Source organism: Salvelinus namaycush, chromosome 2, assembly GCF_016432855.1.
Source record: "Salvelinus namaycush isolate Seneca chromosome 2, SaNama_1.0, whole genome shotgun sequence".
Taxonomy (NCBI): domain Eukaryota; kingdom Metazoa; phylum Chordata; class Actinopteri; order Salmoniformes; family Salmonidae; genus Salvelinus; species Salvelinus namaycush.
Genome location: NC_052308.1, coordinates 71,520,426 through 71,540,322, shown reverse-complemented (window position 1 = coordinate 71,540,322; position 19,897 = coordinate 71,520,426). Strand labels below are relative to the sequence as shown.

At 41.3% G+C, this 19,897-nt stretch overlaps 1 pseudogene; it reads right to left on the bottom strand.

The window, feature by feature from the left end:
* The window catches only part of LOC120023211, a 66,927-nt pseudogene that overhangs the window by 6,222 nt on the left and 40,808 nt on the right, over positions 1-19,897 (bottom strand).

Genomic DNA, 19,897 nt, shown 5'->3' with positions numbered 1-19,897 from the left:
GGTCCGCTTATTATGACGATCGTGACACATGTATAGTGTTGAGTCATCCGCATACATTGACACTCTGGCTTTCGTTAGTAAAGATTGAAAACAAGTAATGGACCTAGACAGCTGCCTTGGGGAATTCCTGATTCTACCTGGATTATGTTGGAGAGGCTTCCATTAAAGAACACCCTCTGTGTTCTGTTAGAAAGGTAACTCATTATCCACAATATATGCAGGAGGTGTAAAGCCATAACACATACGTTTTGCCAGCAGCAGACTATGATCAATAATGTCAAAAGCTGCACTGAAGTCTAACAAGACAGCACCCACAATCTTTTCATCATCAATTTCTCTCAGCCAATCATCAGTCATTTCTGTAAGTGCTGTGTTTGTTGAATGTCCTTCTCTATAAGCATGCTGAAAGTTTGTTGGCAATTTGTTTATTGTAAAATAGCATTGCATCTGGTCAAACACCATTTTTTCAACGACAAAAAAAAATTCCTAAAGGTTGGTAACAGGCTAATTGGTCGGCTATTTGAGCCAGTAAAAGGGGCTTTACTATTCTTAGGTAGCGGAATGACTTTTGCTTCCCTCCAAGCCCGAGGGCACACACTTTCTAGTAGGCTTAAATTGAAGATGTGGCAAATAGGAGGGGCAATATCGTGCCAATGAAAAGTAGTTGGCAATATCAGTTGGTTTTGTGATGAATGAGCCATCTGTTTCAATGAATGATGGAGCTGAGTTTGCCTTTTTTTCCCCCGGAAATTCATTTAAGGTGCTCCAAAGCTTTTTACTATCATTCTTCTTTGTTTCATAGTGTAGTTTCTAATTTTTATTTAGTCACATGATTTCTGAATTTGCAACAAGTTTGCCAATTGGTTGTGCAGCCAGACTTATTTGCCATTCCTTTTGCCTCATCCCTCTCAACCATACACTTTTTTCAATTCCTCATCAATCCATGGGGATTTAACAGTTTTTACAGTCATTTTCTTAATGGGTGCATGATTATTAGCAACTGGAATAAGTGTCAAGTGCAGTGTCTGTTTACTCCTCATTACACACCACAGACCAACATAAACTCAGCAAAAAAAGAAATGTCCCCTTTTCAGGACCCTGTCTTTCAAAGATAATTAGTAAATATCCAAATAACTTCACAGATCTTCATTGTAAAGGGTTTAAACACTGTTTCCAAGGCTTGTTCAATGAACCATAAACAATGAATGAACATGCACCTGTGGAACGGTCGTTAAGACACTAACAGCTTACAGATGGTAGGCAATTAAGGTCACAGTTATGAAAACTTAGGACACTAAAGAGGCCTTTCTACTGACTCTGAAAAACACCAAAAGAAAGACGCCCAGGTTCCCTGCTCATCTGCGTGAACGTGCCTTAGGCATGCTGCAAGGAGGCATGAGGACTGCAGATGTGACTAGGGCAATAAATTGCAATGTCCATACTGTGAGACGCCTAAGACAGCACTACAGGGAGACAGGACAGACAGCTGATCGTCCTCGCAGTGGCAGACCACGTGTAACAACAGCTGCACAGGATCGGTACATCCGAACATCACACCTGTGGGACGGGTACAGGATGGCAACAACAACTGCCAGAGTCACACCAGGAACGCACAATCCCTCCATCAGTGCTCAGACTGTCCACAATAGGCTGGACTGAGGGCTTGTAGGCCTGTCACCAGACATCAACGGCAACAATGTCGCCTATGGGCACAAACCCACCGTCACTGGACCAGACAGGACTGGCAAAAAGTGCTCTTCACTGACAATCTCAACTCTGTACTTTACAGGGAAGACATCCTCCTCCCTCATGTGGTACCCTTCCTGCAGGCTCATCCTGACATGACCTTCCAGCATGACAATGCCACCAACCATACTGTTCGTTCTGTGCATGAACGAACAGTATCCTGTGCAGCTGTTGTTACACGTGGTCTGCCACTGCAAGACAGGAATGTCAGTGTTCTGCCATGGCCAGCCTGTAACGGTTTTCTTCCAGGGGTGAAGGAGAGGACCAAAGTGCAGCGCGGCTAGTGTTAAACATGTTTAATAAAGAACAAGTGAAACACTACAAACAACAATACAAAATAACAAATGTGCAAAAACCGACACAGACCTATCTGGTGCAGACAATCACAGAGACAGGAAACAAACACCCACCAAATCCCAACACAAAACAAGCCTCCTATATATGATTCTCAATCAGGGACAACGATTACCATCTGCCTCTGATTGAGAACCATATTAGGCTGGACATAGAAACAGACAAACTAGACACACAACATAGAATTCCCACCCAGCTCACGTCCTGACCAACACTAAACAAGCAAAACACATAATAACTCTGGTCAGGACGTTACACAGCCGAAGAGCCGAAAGGACACCAGAAACAAAATTGTAGACCTGCACCAGGCTGGGAAGACTGAATCTGCAATAGGTAAGCAGCTTGGTTTGAAGAAATCAACTGTGGGAGCAATTATTAGGAAATGGAAGACATACAAGACCACTGATAATCTCCCTCGATCTGGGGCTCCACGTAATATCTCACCCCGTGGGGTCAAAATGATCACAAGAACGGTGAGCAAAAATCCCAGAACCACACGGGGGGACCTAGTGAATGACCTGCAGAGAGCTGGGACCAAAGTAACAAAGCCTACCATCAGTAACACACTACGCCGCCAGGGACTCAAATCCTGCAGTGCCAGACGTGTCCCCCTGCTTAAGCCAGTACATGTCCAGGCCCGTCTGAAGTTTGCTAGAGAGCGTTTGGATGATCCAGAAGAAGATTGGGAGAATGTCATATGGTCAGATGAAACCAAAATATAACTTTTGGTAAAAACTCAACTCGTCGTGTTTGGAGGACAAAGAATGCTGAGTTGCATCCAAAGAACACCATACCTACTGTGAAGCATGGGGGTGGAAACATCATGCTTTGGGGCTGTTTTTCTGCAAAGGGACCAGGACGACTGATCCGTGTAAAGGAAAGAATGAATGGGGCCATGTATCGTGAGATTTTGAGTGAAAACCTCCTTCCATCAGCAAGGGCATTGAAGATGAAACGTGGCTGAGTCTTTCAGCATGACAATGATCCCAAACACACCGCCCGGGCAACGAAGGAGTGGCTTCGTAAGAAGCATTTCAAGGTCCTGGAGTGGCCTAGCCAGTCTCCAGATCTCAACCCCATAGAGAATCTTTGGAGGGAGTTGAAAGTCCGTGTTGCCCAGCAACAGCCCCAAAACATCACTGCTCTTGAGGAGATCTGCATGGAGGAATGGGCCAAAATACCAGCAACAGTGTGTGAAAACCTTGTGAAGACTTACAGAAAACGTTTTGACCTCTGTCATTGCCAACAAAGGGTATATAACAAAGTATTGAGATAAACTTTTGTTATTGACCAAATACTTATTTTCCACCATAATTTGCAAATAAATTCATAAAAAATCCTACAATGTGATTTTCAGAAAAAAAAATTCTCATTTTGTCTGTCATAGTTGAAGTGTACCTATGATGAAAATTACAGGCCTCTCTCATCTTTTTAAGTGGGAGAACTTGAACAATTGGTGGCTGACTAAATACTTTTTTGCCCCACTGTATCTATTTATCCTGCTACTGGTCACTATTACTCCTGTTTACATGTAAATTGTCACGCCCTGGCCTTAGTTATCTTTGTTTTCTGTAATATTTTGGTTAGGTCAGGGTGTGACAGGGGGGATGTTTGTGTATAGTTGTCTCGTCTGGGGTGGTTGTATGGTAAAGGGGGTTTTGGTAGAGTGTATGGGTTTGTGTTGAGTGTAGGTGTCTAGGTAAGTCTATGGTTGCCTGAATGGTTCTCAATCAGAGACAAATGTCATTCATTGTCTCTGATTGGGAGCCATATTTTAGGCAGTAGGCTTTTGTGGGTAATTGTCTGTGTAGTGTTTAGTGTCAGCATTATTTGTTGGAATAGCTTCACGGTCGTCTGTTTGTTGTTCGTTTTTATAAGTATTTGTTTCGTCTTCATTTCATTAAAGAGAAGATGTATTCACTTCACGCTGCGCCTTGGTCCACTCTTCCTCTTCAAAGGTACAATGATCGTGACATAAGTATTACCATTAGTAGGCTGCCGAGGGCGCAGCGGTCTAAGGCACTGCATCTTAGTGAGAGGCATTACTGCAGTCCCTGGTTCGAATCCAGGCTGAATCCTATCCGGCCGTGATTGGGAGTCCCATAGGGCGGAGCACAATTGGCCCAGCGTCGCCCGGGGTAGGCCGTCATTGTAAATAAGAATTTGTCCTTAACTGACTTGCCTAGTTAAATAAAGGTTAAATAAATAAAAAAAATATATATTTTTTTATATTACCATAAATATTGATCTATTCCGGTGTCATGACGTTGGCCTGTGGGTAAGGTTTATGACCCCCCCATAAATACCTTTCTCCCCTCTCTCTCTTGACTCTACTGAAGGACTCTTGAATAGCCTTTGTTAAACATAGAGAGTCTGGGAACATCAAACGGTGGGGGGAAAGGAACCATATTTCGGTAATCCAACCAGTGGAAAATATGCGTCGATACTTAATGAATATGATGTCAGTTCGGTTGTCATCTGAGACATTATGACTAATGACAGGACGACATAAACTGTATCTGGGAAAGTCTACACATTCTAGTTATCAGATTCACTTGGAATTGTTGTGTAATTTAAATATAAAACTATCTGTGAAAAGATTAAATGACATTTTAGCTTCCAAATGAGATATTTGGGTTTTCATAAGGTTAGGGCTCTGCTCAGTCAGTGGCCTGCCCCTGTGAAGAGACATGGGTTATAAACTATGAAAACACACCCTTCTCTCCCTCCACTATATAAGCCCTTGACGAAAATGTAACCTCCTGTTTCGAGGACGATAGGACGACGGTCCATACGTTGAAAAGGACTAACATGTCAACAACAGAACTAAGCCAGCCTCAGCGTGAGCTTTGGTTGCGAATGGTATGAACTTTGAACTCGTATTCACTACAGAAGTGATACCTCCTAGCCGTTGAGTTAGCAGCGGCCGCTGTAAACGTGGGCTAGGAAAGAACGGACGATGTATCCAGTCTAACACACAACGAAGATACTACAACGTATACAATTTCCCACCAGAGACATTCTTCCGAGGACAGGAAGATCTCTGTTGGCCAACACGGCCAGCATCTACGACCAACCTACCGAAGCGCAGCTCAGAGTAAATATTTATTGCATTTTCCTTTTCCAAATGGGCGGTAATTTAGAATGCATAAGATACTGTATTTACGAAAGCTTAGCTTCTCCCTTTGTTCCTCAGTCTTCCCGCTCTTTCATTCAAGCCCAACCCGCTCTCTTTGTGTAACCAGCCGTCATACAGTTTCCATCCACCAGGGAGGTTTTCTGTATGACATAATTTGCATTCTGTGTATATGTAATTCTGTGTGATTAGTTAGGTATTTAGTAAATAAATAATTAAACCCAATTTTGGATTGCTGATTCAACTTGTTAGCCAGGGTTTGTGAAGATAACCAAGAATTTACAACTTTCAGATGAGACTGAAATAAGGTGATGATTAATATTGACTGCTATTGATGTAAAATATTACTAGGTCTTTAAGAGTTTCTTCGGAAGATAACTGCTCTATAAATATTATTTCGTGGTGCCCCGACTTTCTAGTTAAATTAAATTTACATGATTAGCTCAATCAGGTAATATTAATTACAGAGAAAGGATTTCATAGAATAGCATGTCATAACACTTAATCCGGCATAGCCAAAGACACGACACCGGTTACCAGTCACTTTTCAGCCATGTGACTTATAAACAGATAGTCAATAGCTGGCCACCCCCACCAAGGACTATATACACACACTCACAGTGTCTTACCCACCCACAACATATGCCTATACATTAAATGTACTGTTAGACATTAATTACACGGCTAACTATCAGTAATATTAGGCTACAATTAGAGTTGTAGCTTGCCTCAGGTGGTGAATTAGGGTGACATGTGCTTGTGGGAAATGTGAAACTTGGAAGTCCGTCATGAATGTGTTCACGTGCGTTTAAAGTCGGAAAAATTCTTCAACCATTAAGATTTTGTCTAGCTTGGTAAGCAAGCTAACATTGCTAATAATAAAGTCATTTATACATTGACATATGGTCAAACTAGCTACATTCTCCATATTGATAAGGTTTGTGATTGTCAAAAACAGATTTTGGTTGAATAGGTGAAAGGTCAGTGGTGAAACGTCACAACTCGGCAACTTGGGTAACAACCTTTTCTCTGATTTTCTTACTTGTATTTCCGACTTTAGGGTCGTTCAAGGGAAATTTCCCACTGGGAACTAGGAGATTCTGATCACGCCGACAGTCCCACATGAATTAGCATTTGTGATATTAGAGCCCAAAAAGATGTAGACAAATTCATCTCTACTGAACCCAAAAATCTAAATTCAGGAACTCAACTTGATATATAAAAAATTCAACAAAAAAAATACTGTACCTAGTTTAACACAGGTCTAGTACACTTCTTTCTTAATGGAACACTTTGAATGGCTTTATAAGATGATGAGGCTACTCCTTTTTCATTGCGTAATTGTGACGTGACCAAATCATGGGCTGGTGCCACCATTGGAAAATGTTCTTACACATAGAATAGAACAATTACAGGATCTTTAGACTATGCTCTCACACTAGTCCCCAGTTTGGAAATACTCATCTTACTAAATAAAAAAAATGCTATATTAGATTAACGTTTCTAAACGTTTTAAAATATGTCTGGGTGTTAGGCTATAAATGAAAGTAATCAAAATGTAATCAAATTATGTTTATTATTTTGAGTAATCCAAAGAAGTATGTTACTGATTACTTTATTTTTCATGTAACTAATCACAAATGGATTAGATTTTTCAAGTAATTATCCCAACCCTGTCTACATGTACAAATCTACCTCAATTACTCCAATATCCCTTCACAATGTACATTTGGTACTGGCACTGTATGTAGCTTACACTGTCCTGTTTTTATTTTTCCTTTCTTATTTCTCAGTTTTTTGTTGTTGTAATATCTTGATATTGAATACTGCACTGTTGGGAAGGTCTTGCAAGTTAAGCATTTCACTGTACTTGTGCATGTGACAAATACAACTCGAAACGTCAAATGCACCACTGAGAATTAACATAGGAAACGATTGAGTGACGTCATCAATGGCTTCAAGAAGTCTGATTTATTAATGTCTCTGATTAATGAAAAAATGAATATAAGACAACATTTCAGAAGATTCACCTATCAGAGGTGGGGCAGACACCGTTGAAATGTGGTGGAAGATGCATGGATTTTTCACGCTTAATGGACTGATAGTCAGGAACAGATGGCTCTGTCTGTTCTTCCCTGATACAAACACAGTAAAACATTTTCATCTCCAACTAAGCTTAACTTTTTGTTGTTAATAACCCCCTATAGAAGAACGCTGCTCGATCTATCACCCTTCAGGGGGTTGTAAAGACTTTAAAGGGAAATTCCGCCACTTTTCAACCTCATTCATCATCTCCAGCACCAAAACAATGTCTACATACACTCACCGGCCAGTTTATTAGGTACACCAACCTGTTCACAAAAATGGATCGCTCCTAGTTACTGTTCGATTGAACGTTAGAATGTGCAAAACCAGTGACATAAGCGACTGAGCTTGGTATGATCGTCGGTGCCAGGAGCACCGGGTCCAGTATTTCAGAAACGGCCGCCCTCCTGAGCATTCACGCTTGACAGTGTCTAGGGTTTAGCGAGAATGGTGTGACAAACAAAAAACATCCAGTAAGCGGCAGTCCTGTGGGTGAAAACAGCTCGTTGATGAGAGGTCGACGGAGAACGGCAAGAATCGCACAAGCAAAAAGGTGGGCCACAAACTGACAAACAACGGCGCAGTACAACAGTTGTGTGCAGAACGGCATCTCGGAACGCACAACTTGTCAATCCTCGTCACAAATGGGCTATTGCAGCAGACGACCACACTGGGTTCCACTCCTATCAGCTAAAAACAAGAAGAAGTGGCTCCAGTGGGCACGCGATCAACAACACTGGACAATTGAGGAGTGGAAAAACATTGCCTGGTCCAACGAATCACGGTTCCTGTTTTGTCATGCTGATGGTAGAGTCAGGATTTGGCCTGAACAGCATGAGTCCATGGACCCATCCTGTCTGGTGTCAAAGGTACAGGCTGGTGGTGGTGGTGTACCTCCATCCAACCTGCAGCAATGATGTCAACCTTTTAACTTAATAACTTTTCACATATGTTGACACTGGTATTGTGCTGGAAATAATGAAAATGAGGTTGAAAACTGGTGGCATTGCCCTTTAAGTAGTTTGACAATTTTAAAAACACAAATAGCAAACAGTGACTCAAGAGTGCTACAAAAATCCACAATACCATAATAAATTAACATATTATTAAATATAGATCACCTTATTCCATCTGAGGTATCGTTATCATCAAGGTATGGCGTTTTTTTTGTGCTTCCTCTGCAGAGCCTCCATTTCCTATATATTCACTTTTAGCATCAAGCACGTTTTGCGTCGTTTCAAGGAAGAAGCCATTTTACAATGTAACTGTGGGATGTAAATGCACAAAGAACACACCAAAATATTTAAGGGTAGAACAACTGAAATAAACAATCTAATTTAGTTTACCAAGTATTGTAGGGTAGTAAAACAATTATTAAGGCATTGTAAAAAAAGAGGCATTGTCAAAAGAGCTGTCCACAATTCCCTTTTGGCCAATTTACGGGTTGTGGGTTTCATTCCCACGAGGCACCTGTACGAAAATGTATATATTCACAACTGTAAGTTGATCTGGATAAGTGTATCTGCTAAGTGACTAAAATGTAAAGACCACTTGACTTATTTCAGAAGCTGTTGTGTTACAGCCTGAGTTCAAAATTGATAAAATATGCTTTTTCTCACAGTTTTTACATATTCATATTTTAAATGACGATGGCAAGTCAGGTTCCAGAAAATCTAGAACCGCAGCCACTCCGTAGAAGCAGACGGAGCATGGCTTTGTGTCCGTGGTTGCACCTTTGCAATGCAGAAAACCGCTCCTTGGTACACCAAACCGTTCAAAACTAAAGACCTATTTTACCATAGTTAAATTGTTTTTGTTTCTGGCACAGATTCGCGGGACGCTCTTAAAGGGGCACACACAAATTAACCCTCCTGCGTGAGGAACTAAGAAAACTATGAATGTATTTCAAATAAACCTTACTACTGGAGTTTGTCAAAGAAAACAGATGATTTGCAGTAATTTGTTTGGTTAAAGACAAATTCAACCAGTTAAAGCAAGGTCCAGTAAGCGTAGATTCTGCCCCAGGCATTATTGTTTGGTAAACTGCTATTAATATAACCAATTCATCTAACAAATAAGAGAAACCTATAGGCTAAGAAAGACTAACATACAGTATGATTGTACTGCATTATTTAACTTATGTAAATACCTTACAAGTCTTGTGAATGTTGAATTACCCTGCTGTGTAGGCTATAGCCGTTGTCAGAAACTGAAACAATTAGAGCAGGAAATGTTATTTCCTGTGTTCTTTGTGAAGTATGTGCAAAGACAGTATATTCTAAACCGTCTTTGGTGTGTGCATGTGTGCAGTGAAGGTCTCTGATTGGTTGAGAACCCTGGAAGGTGGAGGAAAGCAGCAGAAATATTAAGCCAAGATGTCAAACTACAGGTCGTTTCTTTGGGAATATACACAATATTAAGCGATCTGTGCATTTGAACAACAGCATCATTTATTATTTTTTTAATTTAACCTTTATTTAACCAGGGTAGCTCGTTGAGAACAAGTTCTCATTTACAACTGTGACCTGGCCAAGATAAAGCAAAGCAGTGTGACACAAACAACACAGAGTTACACATGGAATAAACAAGCGTACAGTCAATAACACAATAGAAAAAAGAAAGAAAGTCTATATACAGTGTGTGCAAATGGCATGAGGAGGTAAGGCAATAAATAGGCCATAGTAGCAAAGTAATTACAGTTCAGCAAATTAACACTGGAGTGATAGATGAGCAGATGATGATGTGCAAGTAGAAATACTGGTGTGCAAAAGAGCAGAAATGTAAATAAAAACAATATGGGGATGAGGTAGGTAGATTGGGTGGGCTATTTACAGATGGGCTATGTACAGCTGCAGCGATCGGTTAGCTTCTCAGATAGCTGATGTTTAAAGTTAGTGAGGGAAATATAAGTCTACAGCTTCAGCGATTTTTGCAATTCGTTCCAGTCATTGGCAGCAGAGAAGTGGAAGGAAAGGCAGCCAAAGGAGGTGTTGGCTTTGGGGATGACCAGTGAGATATACCGGCTGGAGTGCGTGCTACGGGTGGGTGTTGTTATCGTGACCAGTGAGCTGAGATAAGGCAGAGCTTTACCTAGCATAGACTTATAGATGACCTGGAGCCAGTGGGTCTGGTGACTAATATGTAGCGAGGGCCAGCCGACTAGAGCATACAGGTTGCAGTGGTGGGTGGTATAAGGGGCTAGAGATTTACCAAGAGGCCTTAACCCCCCACTTTACCATTCACATTGTTAATTCTACATAAAAGTGCATATATCTTATATTTCTCTAAACACCATCTTTTCAATCTTAAAAAATATATAAAAACACTTCTAACGATTAATCAATGAACAACTCTCACCAATAAAATCTAATATACAACGCTACTCATTCATTATGCAGTCATCTGAAATGAATGTAAAAATGACCATTGTAAGAACTGAGGTCATTTACAGCATATCGACTAATGAGTAGTCCTAAAACAGAACTCTGGGGAACCCCTGACTGCTATTTAAGGTTTACACAGACATTGCAACTTTCTGACTGATTCTCACACGCAGTTATCATATCAATGTAAATCCATACATTTTAAGACATTTTGGAGGAAATATTAAACAGATTCACCAAGCTTCGATGCTTGAACCCGTAAAAACGAATTCCTCATTTTAGTAACAGAGGCTCTTATCCAGACCGACTTACAATAGCAATCAGGGTTAAGTGCCTTGCTCAAGGGCACATTTTTCACCTAGTAGTCTCGAATCAGCAACCTTTTGGTTATTGGCTCAAAGCTCTTAACTGCTAGGCTACCTGTCGCCCCAACTTAACACACTGGCTTAATAAAACAGTCATTCAGCTTACCTGCTGATCCAGGAGTCTGCATAGTTCCACATTTTTATTTTTGAAATAAAAATAGCCCAGGGCCTATGCAGCTGCTCTGCAGGCATGGCTGGATGAAACACCCCACAATGTTTCAATGTGGTTTCAGAAATGTTTACATGTTCTGCTGTTAGCGAGGTTATCCCATGTCCTCAACAATACACCATTAGCCTCTCATTTAGGCTTGGAATGATCATCAGTGTTATGCATGGGAATGCTGACCTCAGACACCTGATCTGACCTGATTCTATAAATTATGGGCGAGTCCAGGTTCTCCCCACTTCTAGCGGGGTGTGTGCCCGTGTGCTCTTGGGCATGGATTTTACAGGTGTGGTCGCTTCATTCAGCAATATCCACGTGAAGCTACAGTACAAGCTTCACGTGCATATATCTACGTGCGTGCGCTTGGGTAGAGTCCGATTTTTGGAGCTGCGCACGCCTTTTGTAACATGATACCTCGCAAGTCCATACATTTCTTGACTCACAAATAGCAACATGAAAGTTTAGTTTTCATTTACATGACCTTGTTTTGTGCTTGCCAGTAGGCTGTAGGTTACTCCGCTAGCAGCTTGCTATAGCTGGCTAGAAACAGCAAGCAAGTTAGCCTTTTAGCTTCCCACATCTCCCCCGTGTTTAAAAAATACGATTTATAAATAATATGCCCGTGGCATATTACTCACCATTGTAACCTACAATATTAGGCGCAGTGGTCTAAGACACTGCATCTCAGTGCAAGAGGCGTCACTGCAGTACCTGGTTCGAATCCAGGCTGCATCAAATCTGGCCGTGATTGGGAGTCCCATAGGGCTGCGCACATTCAGCGTCGCCGGGGTAGGCCGTCATTGTAAATAAGAACTCGTCATTGTAAACAACTGACTTGCCTAGTAATGTTTTTTTAAACAACACGTTTCTTTAGTTAATACCTTTAGTTTTCAAGGTGCACAAGACACCAGTCTGATTTGTGCTTGTCTCAGTGGACTATTTATTTGCAGAGGCTGTGGGGATGACAGTCCATCACTCTCTAAGACATATGCTAATGAAATTGTATATGGTTATTTAATGTAAGAACAAATGGTGCAACTAGGGTTGTAAAATTACTGGAACTTTCAATAAATTCCCTGGGTTTCTGAATTCCTGGAAATTGCTGCATTTTCCTAGACCGCCATGTGTACAACAGCAAAGTTAACCAGCATATTGTTGTTGAGAACAATGCAGCGGAGGCACTAGCAGAGTGAGAAGAGAAAACAGTCCTTGCCTTATTAATTGTCTAAGAAAAGTGAAGAGAGAGGAAACCAACTTAATTATGTCTGTAATCAATAACCTAACTGTTAAATGTGCCTGGCTTTATAAATCATCCATAGGATATACACTACATGACCAAAGGTATGTTGACATCTGCTCATTGAACATCTGATTCCAAAATCATGGGCATTAATATGGAGTTGGTCCCCCCTTTTCTGCTGTAACAGCCTCCACACTTCTGGGAAGGCTTTCCTCTAGATGTTGGAACATTGCTGCAGGGACTTGCTTCCATTCAGCCACAAAAGCATTAGTGAGGTCGGGGACTGATGTTGGGCGATTAGACCTGGCTTGCAGTCAGCGTTCCAAAGGTGTTCAATGGGGTTGAGGTCAGGGCTCTGTGCAGGTCAGTCAAGTTCTACCACACTGATCTCGACAAACCATTTCTGTATGGACCTCGCTTTGTGCACGGGGGCATTGTCATGCTGAAACAGGAAAGGGCCTTCCCCAAACTGTTGCCACAAAGTTGTAAGCACAGAATCGTCTAGAATGTCATTGTATGCTGTAGTGTTAAGATTTCCCTTCACTAGCACGAACCATGAAGAACTGACTTGTTGGAAAGGTGGCATCATATGACAGTGCCACGTTGAAATGCGCTGAGCTTTTCAGTAAGGCCTTTCTGCTGTGAATGTTTGTCTATGGAGATTCCATGGCTGTGTGCTCGATTTTATACACCTGTCAGCAATGGGTGTGGCTGAAACCACTCATTTGATAAGATAGATAGATTGTTTGTTGTTGTGTGTTGTTTGTCGCACTGCTTTGCTTTATCTTGGCCAGGTCGCAGTTGTAAATGAGAACCTGTTCTCAACTAGCTTACCAGGTTAAATAAAGGTGAAAAAATAGATAGCTAGATGACAGATCCTGCTTCTGTTGTCTGTCTGAGAGTTTGTTTAATATCCTACTGATTGCGTGAGCGATAAGCCTCATGCAACATGTTGGATAAAGCAATTTCACAATTTTGTCTGTTTTTAATCTTTGCTATGCTGTAACAAATGCTTCACAATGTTTTTCGTTAGAACAGATTTTCAGGTATTATAATTTATTTTGTGTTTTTTTACACTTTTCCAAACAGTCAGAAATGTTATGATCTAAAAGCACCTGTTTGTCACACATAATACGCTGCGAACGCAACTCCTGTACCCTGATTTTTCTTGATCTCCTTATTGTTATTATTACTATTATGATCATCATTATAATAAGTAATGTCATTATCATTAGTAGACTTAGTATAATAGCCTTGTATAACCACCATCGAGCTGTAGGCCTAAGAGCGCATCCTGTTTAGCTGACTTAATACCGTAACTTAGGCTTTTGCGTCACGTAAAGAGAGCAAGTGTTGAGGGGATGTTTTTCCAAAACAAATGAGGGATTTTGGTAACATGCATAACTTTTCAAGTAAGGAACTAGAAATGTGTGTAATTATGTTGCAGCTTCAGCACCACGGACAGCACGATAAACACTGTTGCTGCGTTATCTATGGTCCCTGGTCGCTGCAGCAGGGAGGAGAGAGACAACATGTACCAATCACATAGGCACTACTAGCTGTCACCACAAGTCCGAGCCAGGCCCAAATCAATTGCTGTCGGCTCCCTCGAGTCGTTTTTGTGTCTTAATTATTTAATCAATGCGTGTGCTTAAAGTATCAGACAATCTCAGTGCATATAGTTGATTGTATTTAAACATATCGGTTGTTTTATATATGGAAAAATACACGTTTTGAAATTTGATTGTTCGAAACAAGAGACAACTCTCCGACAATATTTGTTGGGGTCGGGGACAGCCTTGTAGGCTTACCCAGTATTGAAGGCTTGACTTGACAATCTCCAAATGTCATTAAACTTGGTGTTTTTTAACATATGTCTCTTTCCATTCATCAAATGGCCGCTGCACAGTTTGGATTGACTGATTTTAGTTAAATCAGTTTAAAAAAGTACATATACTGTAGGCCTATGTAACTTCATATAGCCACCCCGGAGAAAGGCACACGGACACCCACACTTCAGGTCGACTTGGTTTATATCTGCAGGAAAAGATGTCAAACAGTGATGACAGGCATTGACAGAACGGTCACAGCCACACGTTCACTGGTTAGGTAGGACACAATAGGAGCAACAGTAATGATACATCCCCTAAATACAGAGGACAAGTACAACAGTGGAGGCTGGTGAGGGGAGGACGGCTCATAATAACAGCTGGAATGGAGGTAAATGGAATGGTATGAACCACGGCAGTCTTATTCCCTGTCCTCGAGCTGACGGAATAACTCAAGAGTTTCCCCTTTTCAATCCGCATAGAATAAAAATGGTTTTATGGTAAATTAACAAAGATGTAAACAACTATTTCACTGCTGCTGTATTGAACCTTTTCTGGCCCATGGTGTTGCATGTGAATGTTTATCCTTTTAAGCTTGGAAAAGAGACCCTTAAACCCAGACTTGGAGCTTACACCCAATCCACTGAATAGCAGGCTAGTGATTGCTTTGCAACACTGATTCCTTCCAAACCACTCATTGTAAAAAAATAAATAAACGATTTCCAACTTGTTGTGTAATTTTTATATCCAATGGCCGATAAGCACTGATACGTTTTATCTATCATTTTACTTCATATGACAAGGATTGAAAAGGATTTGCCAGTAGATTTTCACCTTGATTCATGATGACTGCTTGTCTAGCTTGCTAGCTAAGATTTTGAAACTATGACATTGACATGATCAGTCCAATCAAAGCTACGGTAGATATAACGTGATTTGACAATTTTATCTGTGGCCAATGACCTGGACCTTGGGCACTTCTAATGTAAGTCTATGGCAGCACCGAAGGGGCTTGAATTTTCAAGCACTCCCCGTAAATTTTGCGGTGACATAGTGTCCCCATGAGTGACAGAACACTAAGCCAATCACGCCGCAACTAGAGAACATTACCAACCCCTACTCTCTGTATTTTCCTCTGGCTGCCCCACCACCACAAAACACATGCATTTTGGAGCTGCCTTACTCAAGAAAGCAAAAAAGAGACCATGTTTGTATGCAGACTTATTAACTCAATTATTTATTTTTACATTGTTTGCAAACTGATATGTGACACGTATTAATGCCAAAATAACATGCAAAACAGGCAACAACAAACAAACAAAACCATTTTATTAATTTTGCTAAACGGGTAGGGTTTAAAACAGGAGGGGCTCTGCCCCCCCTGCCCTGAATGACAAGTCGCCACTGTGAAATAGGCTTGAAATACATTAACGGCAACATAAATATATACATAGGCACATTCTCTAAGGACTTTTGGATTTATGAACCGGTTTTCAAAAGACACCATTGTGTTATAAAGTTTTAAGGCGCTGCATCTTAGTGCAAGAGGCGTCACTGCAGTCCCTGGTTCAAATCCAGGCTGCATCACATCCGGCCGTGATTGGGAGACCCATAGATAGGCCAGCAAACAATTGGCCCAGCGTCGTCCGGGTTTGGCTGGGGTAGGCCGTCATTGTAAATAAGAATTTGTTCTTAACTGACTTGCCTGGTTAAATAAAAAATAAAAAAATCATTTTCCTTTTCATATTCCTCTTTAATACGTCTAATTTCCTCCTCCAGTTTTTGTTCCTTCTGTATTGATATCATATATTATTCCTTATTTATATACATTAGACTTACAGAAGCAAAATATGATAAAAGTGACAATTGTGACAAGGATTGTCAGTTTAAACAGCATGCCTGAATCTGAGATTTTCTCTGACGATTTTTCAACATCCTTCAATGCCAGATCATTTAGCTCCTTTCTCTTCTTCTCCTCCTCCTCTCTGATCTCTCTTTCTGCTGCATCCCTCTTTTTCTCCTCCTCCTCTCTGATCTCTCTTTCTGCTGCATCCCTCTTTTTCTCCTCCTCCTCTCTGATCTCTCTTTCTGCTGCATCCCTCTTTTTCTCCTCCTCCTCTCTGATCTCTCTTTCTGCTGCATCCCTCTTTTTCTCCTCCTCCTCTCTGATCTCTCTTTCTGCTGCATCCCTCTTTTTCTCCTCCTCCTCTCTGATCTCTCTTTCTGCTGCATACCTCTTTTTCTCCTCCTCCTCTCTGATCTCTCTTTCTGCTGCATCCCTCTTTTTCTCCTCCTCCTCTCTGATCTCTCTTTCTGCTGCATCCCTCTTTTTCTCCTCCTCCTCTCTGATCTCTCTTTCTGCTGCCTCCCTCTTTTTCTCCTCCTCCTCTCTTACATTTCTCACTGCTGCTTCCCTCTTTATCCCCTCCTCTTGTATTATCTGAGCCCTCTCCTTCTTCCTCATATCCTCTTCCCTAACCCTTTCCTGTGTCAGCAAGTCTGCCTCATGATGATAACCCCTATACTCATTCAGTAATTCTTCTATCTTCTCTAGCAGCTCTGAGACCTGAGAGTGGTCTTTTTTGTCCTTGTTGTTAAAGACATGGTATCTGTCCCCACAACTGTTAATGACTTGTAGTAGATGGCTGCTGCCCTTTATAAATGTCTCTACTGATTTCCCCTCTAGCTGGTCTACCCCAGTGAACAGAACTATTGTGTACTTTAAAGCCTCCTCTCCAAAATGTTCCTGGATCCATTGAACTGACTTTCTGTCCTCATCTGTGAATTCCCCCAGCCTGGTCACCAATAGGAAGGCATGAGGTGTGGTGTTAATGCATTCAGCAGTTTTAACCATAACTTCATCAGGTTGCAACAACGTGCCCAAGATACCTGGGGTGTCAATCACTGTTATTCTATTCTGGCCGATAACAACATTTTGTTTCTCACACTGTGTGGTCACAGACACTGGAGAAGCCTCTGCTCGAAACGCCTCTCTCCCCAGGATGGTGTTTCCTGTTGAACTCTTCCCTGATCCAGTCTTACCCAGCAGAACAATCCTCATGTCAAGTCTCACCTTACCTGCAGAGACACAGGGCATGCAATGAGTAAATGTTATAGAATATATGGAATCAAACTCTGCAGAACAAAACATTGGAAATGCAGTTGTGACTATACACACCATCCACTGTGGGACTCATATGATACCAAAGTCGTCCCAGACCCAGAAGTGAGGGTATGAGGATCCAGAGAAGGCCTAAGGTTTTTTTTCCGTAAGCCAACCTGAGGAAATCAGAGTAATGTCTGTTATTAAATTGATACAGTTACTTTACAATCCTAAATCAACTAGAACACAACTAAGAATCTAACTGGGAAAGAATGAATCCCTCTACCTGAGCTGAAGTCCTTTCTATTTCAACATGGCCGTGGTCGTCAGTGGCATCCACTAACGTGTGTTTCATCAGTCCTGGGACCTTGTAGTGGTCTCTAACATGGTCCTCACAGTATGCAACCTTACAATCCTTGCAGAACTTCACAGCTTTGTGAATGCGCCCCACACATATGTCACACTTTGGTCTAGTACAATTCACGTGATAGAATACAATAGAACAGCAAAACATTATTGTCCACCTAAACATTACATTTTACTCCTGAACTAATTTAAGCATGATAACCAAAGGGGTGAATACTTATCTTACCAATGTATTTCAATATTATCTTTTTAATTATTTTGTTTATAAATATTGTGTCGATCAGTGACTAAACAATCCTTATTAAATCCCTTTTAGTTCCAAATTGTAACACAAGAAAATGTGAAAAAGTCCAATGGGGTGAATTATTATGACCATACCTTTGATGTGTAACACCAGATCCTTGTGAATCCATCTCACTGTCATCTGAACTACCCACTGAGGAGTTTGGCTCCAGAGAGGAGGAGCTAGCAACGAGAGAGAGATTGTTTTAGGTTACCAATCTTGTATAGCTAATCTGATCACTCACTGACCTCTATTGGTCATAGTAGACATTATCCTTGATATGGCAAGTCTCTGTTACGGCCCGTTTACTTACTTCATACAATTTATTTGAACTCTGAGCGCTAGTGAACGACTGCCCCCTCTCAATGAGGATTTCAAGTTCAAGGCCGACCGGGGTACTGCAAGCAATGTTTTCAGAAAGCAGGATCCCCATTAAGAGCTTTTCAGACACCCACCAGAATATCGGCGAGGACCTTGCCGGCGCGAAGTACCCCACTTGTCCCTCTACTCAAAGGGGCTAGTGCCTTCACATACAAGGGCGACAGCCGCCAGTGACCATAGGAACAAAATCAATAAACATTACTAACGTGCAAAAAGTGAATCGATATAAGCATTCATTAAAATGTTCTTACATGCAACTGAAAGAGATTTGCGTCAGTTCAAATCTGGCATCAGGACAAAATGTGATTCATAGTCACCGAATATATTTTAATTAAACTCAAACGATAAATGGTAAATGCAATTTTCGTATATACGGGTTCACTGGATCTCCGCGCAGGGTAGATCAGAGAACTGTGGAATGTACTCAAAATAGTAGTTTTATACTATGACAAGTTTATTCTCAACTTGTCCAGTTGGCCTATCATAGTAGAGGTTTAGCATGGTTCATACTCTTGCTCCTCCTTTGTGGGCCCCAAACTTGTCCAAGCCCCTTGGCGTTTTCCTTCTCCACATCTGGTTGTTGGGTAGAGCAGCTCCATCTTGTGTCCCCCTCGACCATTCACTGAAACAGTTCCTAATATGGTATTGTCCAGTATTCTAAACTCCTGGCTGGTCTAGAGAGATGCACCCCTCCCCTCTCCAGACTGTCCACAGCTTTTATGGCCTGTGGTGGTCAGTTTTTACACACCTACCCCCCTCTGTATTGTGTGTGTGTGTGCAACAAAACATCATTCACCTTCAATCAATATGCTAACAGCCTATAGTGCATAAACATAAATCCTAACACAACAGAAATTATTACTCAAAAACAAATGATTTGTATTGTTAAACGTGACTCGGTAAACTGATAGTGTTAGCCTGCTAGCTAGCCAGCGGGCAAGTTAGCTGGTCCTGCTGTTGGACGTAAGTGTTGACGTATCACCAAACAGACTACACATTTTTCACAGTTTTCTACTGTGATTGGTCAACAACACAGCTTTCCACCTAGGCTGATCGGCTTCCACTGGTGCTCACCGCTGACCACGCCACCTGGGTTTGAATTTCGCCCCCACCTAGGCTTCATAGAAAATGAAAAGGCCACCCCGTCCTCTATCTGTCAGCGCCTTTATAATCAATGGGAGTATAGTGATCTTCGCGGCCAATATCGTGGATATACCATTTATTTTCTAACACAGTCATGGTACCAATACTTCATTCTATACTGAACAAAAATATATATGCAACATGCAACAATTTCAATGATTTTACCGAGTTACAGTTCATATAAAGAAATCAGTCAATTAAAATAAATTTAATAGGCCCTATTCTATGGATGTCACATGACTGGGAATACAGATATGGGTCTGTTGGTCAAAGATAACTTCAAAAACATGTAGGGGCGTAGATCAGAAAACCAGTCA